Source organism: Anabrus simplex, chromosome 1, assembly GCF_040414725.1.
Source record: "Anabrus simplex isolate iqAnaSimp1 chromosome 1, ASM4041472v1, whole genome shotgun sequence".
In the NCBI taxonomy this organism is placed as follows: Eukaryota; Metazoa; Arthropoda; class Insecta; order Orthoptera; family Tettigoniidae; genus Anabrus; species Anabrus simplex.
The window spans coordinates 1714293891-1714304744 of NC_090265.1; the positions used below are offsets into that span (position 1 = coordinate 1714293891).

General features: G+C 39.8%; 1 long non-coding RNA gene across 1 annotated transcript in view; it reads left to right on the forward strand.

Moving 5' to 3' along the window:
- The window catches only part of LOC136882152 (uncharacterized), a 30950-nt gene extending 20313 nt beyond the window's left edge, over positions 1 to 10637 (forward strand). The window contains exon 5 of the long non-coding RNA XR_011018810.1: positions 9955 to 10637. This is a non-coding gene — a long non-coding RNA (uncharacterized lncRNA). The remainder of the gene's footprint in view (positions 1 to 9954) is intronic.
- Positions 10638 to 10854: the final 217 nt, after the last annotated feature.

Consider the following 10854-nt stretch of genomic DNA (forward strand, 5'->3'; position numbering starts at 1 on the left):
CATACGTTTATTTTCTTCTATCTTATTTCTTTTACTCTCACAATTTTACCTATTTTCAATTTTCTACCACTACTCTGTAGTCTCCATCAAATGCCTCACCTGGTAGTGCTGTTGCATCCTTTAACAGTTTACAATTTATTTTCTCAACCAAAAAATAATCAATAACTGTTTTTGTCCTTCTTTGTTATTTGCTTTACGTTGCACCGGCACAGATAGGTCTTATGGCGATGATGGGACAGGAAAGGCCTAGGAATGGGAAGGAAGTGACCATGGCCTTAATTAAGTTACAGCGCCAGCATTTGCCTGGTGTGAAAATGGGAAACCACGGAAAACCATCTTCAGGGCTGCCGACAATGGGGTTCGAACCCACTATCTCCCGGATGCAAGCTCACAGCTACACGCCCCTAACCGCACGGCCAACTCGCCCGGTTTTTTGTCCTTCTGTAACCCTGTTATATCTAGTGATCGTTCTGCTATTCTTCTTTCTAAACAAAGTGTTACCCACAATCATTCCATTTCTCTCACAAACATCAATCAATTTATCTCCCTCGCTGTTTCTTTCTCCATATCCAATTGAACCAGTCACTTCTTCCTTACCAATTCTGTCATTTCCAACCTGTGCTTTGAGGTCTCCCATGACTATCACTTCCACATTGATGATCACTTCCTCGAGTATGTCCAAGAATTCCTCTATATTATCCTCACTCTTTCCAGTTTGGGGTGCATAAACTTGGATGAAATATTTCACTCCTGTATCTATCCTCAGTCATAGTCTACTCTATCCACATTTTCATCCAGGTTTTTTTATCAATCACTCCTGCTCCATTCTTTGCCTCATCCCCTCCACTCCAGTATAAAGTGTACCCTCTAATCATCCTCACGCCCTTTGACCTCACTCAGTCTCATCATTGCAACATTTTCTTTCTCCATAAAATCAATCAACTCCTCTGATTTTGCTGTCAAAGTCTTAACATTAATTAATCCCACATTCATAATATTAACTGCTTTTAGCAGGTTTCACCCTAATCTTTTCCAAGGCTGATAATTACCACCACTCATTTTAGGCTATTGTTATGATATATTCATCACTCCCAAAGGCATTTTAGAGCTACTGCCAGCAATTATTCAGGCTACCCCTTACATGGGGAACAGATGCCCTTGCAGCCACTCCTGCTGATAAAATCTGTACTCTTACTATTCGCGAGTACTGGGCTGCCTCTTCTGCAATCTCCACCATTTCAAAGTCCATCTCCTCTGCTGTAGATTCTATTGAGGTTTTCACTCGTAACCCAGAGCTGGGACACTTACCAGATGCTACACACTGGTCAGTGTGCTCTGGGACTCACATAGGCAGGGATGCGACTCCCTGGGCAGTGTTGCCTCCAAAGAGGGTCCATACCTGCTACCTGCTCATATATTAAATGATGCAAAGAGCACTAGGAAAGTTTTGCAATGTGAGTGAACACTTTAATCTTTTTCAAAATAATTTCCATCACACTGAATACACTTCTTCATACGGCAAAACCAGTTACTCTGGCACTTTTATTCAGTTACATTTTTACACTCTTGATCCCATGCTGTCAGAAGCTCCTCATCGGATGCAAAATGCCACCCTTTTAGCTTCATCTTCACTTCTGGGAAGAGTGCAAAGTCACATGGGGTAAGATCAGGACTGTATGGAGGGTGATTAAGCACAGTCAACCCTGATCTGGCAAGAAAATCCATTGTTACATAAGCACGATGTGCTGGAGCATTGTCGTGATGCAAGAGCCAAGTGTTGATCCGTGACCTTGGACGCACCTGAGGCAGACAAGTCTCATTGTACCACTTCGCAGTAACTGTTCTTTGTGTATGTAGCACAATCCGAGTCAGGATGCAACGTTTAGTGAAGAATACTGGAATCATCCTTTTCTTCACTGACCTTGACTTTCGCACAGTCACAGGAGTACCCTCATCTTCGAACAGCCACACCTTGTTCTGGGATTTTGTTGGAACATCGTAATAATAAAGCCAAGTTTCATCACCTGTAACGATGCTATTGACATTACGCGAAGTCCCATTTTCAAACTGTTTTAGCATTTTTCGGCACCATTTCACTCAATGTGCCCTTCGTTCCTCTGAAACTGAACGGGGCACCCAAAGGGAACAAACCTTTCTAACATGGAGATGGTCACGTAGAATTGAATGAATAGCTGGTGCATGGATGCGGAGGATCTCTTCTACCTACCAATATGTCAACTGCCTCTCTTGCTGCTACATTTTCTTCACAGCTTCAATGTTTTCGTAAGTCACTGATTCAGACAGTTGCCCAGAACGAGGATCATCTTCAACCCCAAAATTTCCCCTCTGGAACTCTTTGTACTATGGAAGATTGTTGTCCAATGTGGACAGTCTTTCTCCAGCACAGGAGTCATTTCCTCCAGCACTGCTCAGCAGTTAATCCACAAGCAGAATTGTAGTGGATAGTTGCATGATATTCACCTTTAGACCACACTCACATTTTAACTTGCTTTCAATCCCGCTGCTTGGTAACAACTGGTGTGAAGGTCGCACCTTTCTGTCTTCTAGACCGGTTTTCACCCTTCACCATAACAGGGGTGTGCAGCCAACCATTTTTGCATATTGCAAAACTTTCCTAGTACCCTTTGTACGAGCAAAGAATTAGTATCAAAGATAAGGCTTTTTGCAGGTGATGTTATACTATTACATAAGTTACAGGATTGTGAACGATTGCAAAAAGAACTTTACAATATTGTGAGATGGACAACAGGCAATGTTATGGTGGTAAATAGGGTGAATATAGGGTCTAGTGACTGAAAAATCCTCCAAAATCAAAGAAAATGCTCTTACAATAAAAAAACGAAGAAATGGAAATAATGCAAAATAAAAACGATACCGGTATATTTTTGTAACCTTGGTGCCATGAACAGAGTTTGTAGGCCTAATATGTTTATGGTTCTACTAACTACATATTTATGCTTTTTGGAACGCCAGATGTTTCACAAGAGTAAAAGTCCTATCAGTTTTAATTGCTGTGTTGATAGGCTGAAAGTACCTCAGGGGATCACTTTGAGTACTTTGGTGTTAAGAGAAGGTGGTGGTGGTTGTGGTGATTATTGTTTTAAGAGGAAGTACAACTAGGCAACCATCCTCTATATAACACTAATCAGAGAGAAAAATGGAAGGGATCCGACACTTCGAAAAATGAAGATATCGGCCAAAGAAAGACAATGGCCACAAAGGGCGTGAAAATGAAAGACTCCTTAGCCCTCACAAACCTAATAGTGTCGGGGTCGGAAAAGAACAAGAGTTGACCAAGGGAGGTCAGAAAGGATAGATGAAAGTGAGGAGCCTGACACAAGTAAGTGGAAGCAATGTCAGGACTCAGCTAAGAGCCCCGTGGCCGACAATTCACGCACCAAAGTTCAGAGCCCCTGAGGCCCCTTTTAGTCGCCTCTTACGACAGGCAGGGGATACCGTGGGTGTTATTCTTCTGCCCCCACCCACAGGGGGATGTTAAGAGAAGGAAAGAACTTAACCTGGACTGTAAATAAGAGTTGCACATATCTCCATAGGCTTATGAGATTATTTTGGGGTTATAGCAAAGTTATAAAGGAGAGGGCAGATAAGTCTCCGGTAAAAACCAACTAAAATGTGGTCGCATTGCAGGGAACTGACATCATGATTTCTTAATACAAGAACTAGAAAATATTTGAAGGAAAACAGCATGACTTGTTCTGGTTGATTTCTGACAAAAGAGCAATGTTATGAAAATGTTGCAAACATGTCTAAGACTTGTAAGGAGAGGAGCTGTTAAACTAAGCGGTATGTTCTGAGCTGTCAGTGGAGAGTGGTGGTGGTGATTATTGTTTTAAGAGGAAGTACAACTGGGCAACCATCCTCTATATAACACTAATCAGAGGGAAAAATGGGGGAGGGGTCCGACACTTCGAAAAATGAAGATATCGGCCAAAGGAAGACAAGGGCCACGAAGGGCATGAAAATGAAAGACTCCCTAGCCCTCGCAAACCTAATAGCGTCGGGGTCGGAAAAGAACAAGAGTTGACCAAGGGAGTTCGGAGAGGATAGATGAAAGTGAGAAGCCTGGCACAAGTAAGTGGAAGCAATGCTAGGACTCAGCTAAGGGCCCCATGGTCGCCAACCCACGCTCTAAAGTTCAGAGCCCCTGGGGCCTCTTTTTTTTTTTTGCTAGGGGCTTTACGTCGCACCGACACAGATAGGTCTTATGGCGACGATGGGATAGGAAAGGCCTAGGAGTTGGAAGGAAGCGGCCGTGGCCTTAATTAAGGTACAGCCCCAGCATTTGCCTGGTGTGAAAATGGGAAACCACGGAAAACCATTTTCAGGGCTGCCGATAGTGGGATTCGAACCTACTATCTCCCGGATGCAAGCTCACAGCCGCGCGCCTCTACGCGCACGGCCAACTCGCCCAGTAAGGGGGGGCCTCTTTTAGTCGCCTCTTACGACAGGCAGGGGATACCGTCTGTGTTATTCTACCGCCCCCACCCACAGGGGGTTGTGAGTGGAGAGATGGTGTTGATGCAAGTGTGATAAACTGATATAACTTGAAAACAATATTCTCTCACCCATGTGTAAATAATGCAAGTATTGAGCTTGAATTATTATTATTATTATTATTTTTATTTTTATTTTTATTATTATTATTATTATTATTATTATTATTATTATTATTATTATTACTTATAATGTATGGCTGTGAATTACTTACATCCATTTATTATTATTATTATTATTATTATTATTATTATTATTATTATTATTATTATTATTTATGTAGTCAAATGATTGCAGTGTTTGTGAGGTTACCGTATGTCATGAAATATGTATATGTGTTTATATGAGTTCACTTAGTGTAAGAACCTGTATATAATTTATTATTACCTGTATATATGATTTGTAATTCACTACTGAATTTTGAAACACACTGTAATAGCCAGAATGGCTCTCAGTAGATGAGAATTTTGTAGAATATCCTGTTCATTCTATCATGGTCTTAAGCACTCACAAATTAATGAGAAAATGTATCTTCAAATCAAATCGAATCGAATCGAATCGAATCGAATCGAATCGAATCGAATCAAATCAAATCAAATCAAATCAAATCAAATCAAATCAAAATCTCTTTATTTGCAAATGAGGTGTCTACCTTGGTGGCAAATACAATATTATACAATTTACACTAACAATTTTTTCTATTAAACACACAGCTCATCCTTAATACATTAATATTGTTTACAAAATTCTACTTATAATATCTCCTGTACTTACAAACATAGTCAACTCATATACAGTATGTGGAATTACTTCGAATAATACTATACAACTGGTACAGTAGAGTCTCGATTATCCAACTTAAACGGGTCCTGGAGTACGTCGGATCACCGAAAATGTCGGATAATACGGAATGATTTTGAAAATGAAGTAAAACAAACAGGAAGGCTACACTGTATTATGTACTATGTTTTACGGGACTCTATTTATTGACTTATTAATTCAATGGTACAGTAGGTGCAGTACTCTTTTCTTAATACGCCTGTAGCCGGGTGCAGACGTCTTGGCTTGGGCTGAAAGAGTTTTGATGTCAGCATCTTGAAATTCAGCCCAGTCTCATCACAATTAAAAATCTGATCACCGGATAATCCTTCAGCTAGAATTACTTCTTGAAATTGTCTTTTAAATTTCACAACATCATCGGATTTAGCTGACAGTTTTTCACCACAGATATTAAGCTGCCCATTGCCGTACCATTTTTTTCCACCGATCAAGCCACTCAGCACCGGCAGTAAAATTAGGGTCCCTATATTAAACTCCTTCTGGATATACACCGCAATTTCTTGCAGAATGGGGCCAGATATTGACAAGCCATTTTCCTGGTTTTTAGTGAACCAAAGAAATAGTGCTTCACTTACTTTTTCGTACTCACTTTTTTCATTGCTTTTTTTCTAATTTTCAGTGCACCACTTGTTGCTCTGGTAGAGCACCACTTTTCAATTTATTCCCTCGTATGTTTTCAGTCTCCCACTGTAACACGTCCAACACCATAATCTGAAGCCATTTTTGGAGAGTTTCCCCTTTGTCCAGTCTCTTTAACCCACTCTAGAAACAATCACTTTCTTACGTTTACTTGCCATACTCACAGAGGATATGAAAACTATAACATCCGCACCCAACCAATACTACATTGAACAATCCTACCGCATGACTGCCAGTGCTTGTTCCACAGTCGCACCCTCCACACCCCGTGTCTCAGAATTGCATCCACCTAAAGTTCAAATTAAGACTACCAGTGTTGGATAACACGGAGTGTCGGATAAGCGAAGGTCGGTTGAGCGAGACTTTACTGTATAAGATTAACATTTACATTGGATTTATTTACTTATTTATTTTTTACCCATTTTGGAACCTAAGTTGCATAATGACCTGCTGCATCTTAACCAGAGCCCCTTTTGCCACCACTTTTCAGAGTTCCTGAAGGGTCTTCACAGCTACCATAGCGGTCCCAGGGCCGTCAAAGTCCCCACTGTACTTCACCCCTTCAGGCAATCCCCTACTTCAGCTGTCCAAACTCCATAGACCAGGGGATGGAATTAATTTATTCACACACAGTTTTTTTATTTACAATATCCTGCACTGGTCGAATGCCCTCTAACATTTCATTTATTTTCTATGTTGCTGTTTATATTCTTCTTGAATATCTGTACAGATTTTGGAAAAGGATCAAACACTACCCCTGGTAAACTGTTCCACTCCTTCACGCCCTTCCCAATGAAAGAAAATTTACCCCAATCGCTTTTGCTAATATTCCTTCTAATTTTATACTTGTGTTCAGTTCTGCCGATATAATTATCTCTGCGTATATTAAGAAAAGTAACGGACCGATTATACTTCCCTGTGCAAAGTTTCTCACGGATTTCTCCCCATGTTTCTTCTCCTGTATAAGCTCTATATAATCATATAAGTCTAGTTTTCTCCCGTCTCTTACTTAAAGTTTCCCACCCAAGTTCCTCTTAACATTCCTGATACACTACTTTTTCTCCTGAAATCCCCTGTTACAAATCTTGCTGCTTTCCTCTGCACACTATCTATTTCTTTTATTAGGTATTCTTGGTGAGGATCCCAAACACTGTTTGCATATTCCAATAATGGACGAACCATACTTAAGTAACTTTTTTCTTTTAATTCTTTGTTGCATCTGTTAAGTAGCCTCATTATGACATGTAACAATCTGTATGCTTTCCCAACAATGTTATCAACATGACCCTTCCAGTGAAAATGACTTTCAAATCTCACACCTAAGTATTTGCACTTGCCATCTTTTGGGATAACTACCTCATCCAAAGTATATTCAAATTCAGTTTTAAAGCTCCTGTTTGTGAATGTTGTAACAGTTGATTTGACTCCATTAACCTTCATATTATTTTTTTCAACCCATTGTTGGATACTCTCAAGGTCCCTTTGTAATTCTGAACAATCCTCAATGTTATTTATTTCCTTATAAACAATTATGTCATCTGCATACAATCTTATTTTTGATGTTATATTGTTCCCTAAATCATTTGCGTATATTAAGAAAAGTGCAATTCCCTTCCGAACTTTCTCTTCCTGTGATATATTATTTCCTACTTTGACTTTCTGAACCCTTGAATTTAGAAATGTTTTAATCCAATGTATAACCCTTACGTCCAATCCTATTCCCTTTAATTTCTTTAATAATATTCCATGTTCCACTCTATCAAAGGCTTTGGAAAGATCTATGGCTATGCAATCTAACTGGCCTCCTGAATTCCACTGATCTGATATGTCCTGCTGAAATCCCACCAGTTGTGCCTCACAAGAAAATTTCTTTCTAAATCCATACTGGCTCCTCATGAACCAATTTTTATCATCACACATCCCTCTGATGTACTTTGCTATTAAACTCTCCAGTATTTTACAAACTATACTGGTCAGGCTGATTGGTCTGTAGTTCTCTGGTTTCCTTTTATCACCCTTTCCTTTATAAATTGGTATTATTATAGATTCCTTCCATTCCTTTGGTATTACACTATTATATATGACATTGTCAAAGAGAAATTTTAACTAAGGCACATTAATAACTCCCCAGTAATTTGATCTCTTCCTGCTGCTTTTCTTTGCTGAAGCAGTTGGATTTCTCTGAAAATATCTTCATTTGTGAATGAGAAGCTTCTTGTTTCTCTATGTGTTTCTCCCTCTCTATCTTCTGTTACGGTTTCTAACTCCTGACAATCTTCTATTGAATCTCTGAATTCCCTACTAAATAGAGGTGGTGGTGATTATTGTTTTAAGAGGAAGTACAACTAGGCAACCATCCTCTATATAACACTAATCAGAGGGAAAGATGGAAGGGATCCGACACTTCGAAAAATGAAGATGTCGGCCAAAGGAAGACAAGGGCCACGAAGGGCGTGATAATGAAAGACTCCCTAGCCCTCGCAAACCTAATAGCGTCGGGGTCGGAAAAGAACAAGAGTTGACCAAGGGAGGTCGGATAGGATAGATGAAAGTGAGGAGCCTGGCACAAGTAAGTGGAAGCAAAGCCGGGACTCAGCTGAGGGCCCCGTGGTCGCCAACCCACGCTCCAAAGTTCAGAGTGGTGGTGGTGATTATTGTTTTAAGAGGAAGTACAACTAGGCAACCATCCTCTATATAACACTAATCAGAGGGAAAATATGGAAGGGGTCCGACACTTCGAAAAATGAAGATATCGGCCAAAGGAAGACAAGGGCCACGAAGGGCGTGAAAATGAGACTCCCTAGCCCTCGGAAACCTAATAGCGTCGGGGTCTGAAAAGAACAAGAGTTGACCAAGAGAGGTCGGATAGGATAGATGAAAGTGAGGAGCCTGGCACAAGTAAGTGGAAGCAATGCCAGGACTCAGCTAAGGGCCCCGTGGTCGCCAACCCACGCTCCAAAGTTCAGAGCCCCTGGGGCGCCAAAGTTCAGAGCCCCTGGGGCTGTACTAAATAGATTTGCTTTCTCAGTATCTGTTAAATAGTGTTCACACCTTTCTCCCACCATTGTAGGAATTTGGATTCCTTTCCCTTTCTAGAAGCCTGGCCAGGCACCTATGTAAGAACTGGATCTTGATGGTAGAGATGAGTTATTGTTTAGTTGAAGTTATGGTTTAACAGGAGGTATACTTGCGACCAAGGAGAATGAGTGACCATGTGTTGTGGATGACATGCTTGTAAGCAGTCAATTGTTTTAAGGTTGTGATCTCCATGTACTGTGATAGGCAATTGTTAAAATGGTGGTTTGTTGATGTGTGTATGATTATGTGAAGTTAAGGTGAAATAAATAAGTGTACCAACTGACAGCATTTCATGTGCATCTTTGTGGATACATCAATGTGAAATGGTATTAGTAGAAGAATAAGCTTGAAAGGGGTTTTAAACGCAGGAAAATTAATTATATATGAAGATAAACTTGCAAATCGAGAGGATAAATTGGAATAAAGAAGAAACAGGGATTGGATTAATTTATCAAGGAAGATGTTTGATGAATTTCCAACTTTTTTGAATCATTTAAGAAAAGACTAAGTAAACGACTGACAGAGAATCCACCACCTGGGTGACATCATTGTTATTGTTATTTAGAGCAACATATGTTCCATTTTGAGACATTTTCTGCTTTAAGACGAATCCAACTGTGTAGCATCACTGGATCAGGTATCTGTGACAGTACCTCCACCACTTGACAGATTCCATGTACAGACTTAACCTATCATGGCTTGCCATTTGACTGTTAGACCACAGCTGTCATATTTACCATCTCTGGGTTACAGTGCTCCAGTACTTTAGAACAGTTAAAGCTGGATGTAGCAATCCCTAACCACTCATCCTCTGCATTCTTTTGTATGAGTGTCTGTAAAATGCTTTTTGTCTACTTTCAGAGGTAACTATCATCCCCACTTACAACATAGATACTCTCTGTTACTGGGTTCCTGCATACAAGACCATGTTACCTTCTTACGGCGGCCGACGTACGATCTACCTTTAGGATTGCAAGAAGAATTCTTCAACATATCACCTGAAATTCTAAAGATGTACCTGTTTATGAATCGAAATGTCCTATGTCCTATACCTGCAGTCACTTTAAGGAACTGTCCATATTTTCATCTGTGAACCTTGCATAAATTTTATTCAACATGTTAATTAGATATAATTTCTATTATAAAAAATAAAGCCCTCCAGTATCCATCACCCAAAAATGAAAATATGTTTTTTAAATGTCTCATTTAAATAAAGAAACTTGTTAAGTATTGCAACAGAATAGACATTTTTTATCTACTATGAGTTAATATGTGTTAACTTGGATCACCTAATACTACAATGTTTCTAAGAAATGCTCAAAACGTAATGTTTCAAATATGGACCTGTGCATGGGATTTTTGGTACAGACAGATAAAAGGCTTGATGTTGATTGTTTCCTGTATTTATACAGACAAAATATTATTCAATTAGAGAGTAAGTTAGTCATATTTACCAGCAGCAGCTATTGTACTCAATCACCAACAATGTACAAAAGAAATAATATGAGATACTTTTCCTCACAAGAACTGTTTCTATTAAATTTAAATTTCAAGAAAATGTATGCTTTTGTTTCTCTGCCTTTATTTGAACGAGCACACAAACTGACCTGCACTCTGGCGACGCTTGTCAGAGTGTGTCAAGCAGATCTCACAGGCACCGCCTGCAAACACAGGTCACTGTACAAAATACTGTTTGGCTTTGGTCTGTATGTGGTGTTACATGCTGAAGAGGCTGCATAATGCAACACTCAGTGCAGCATG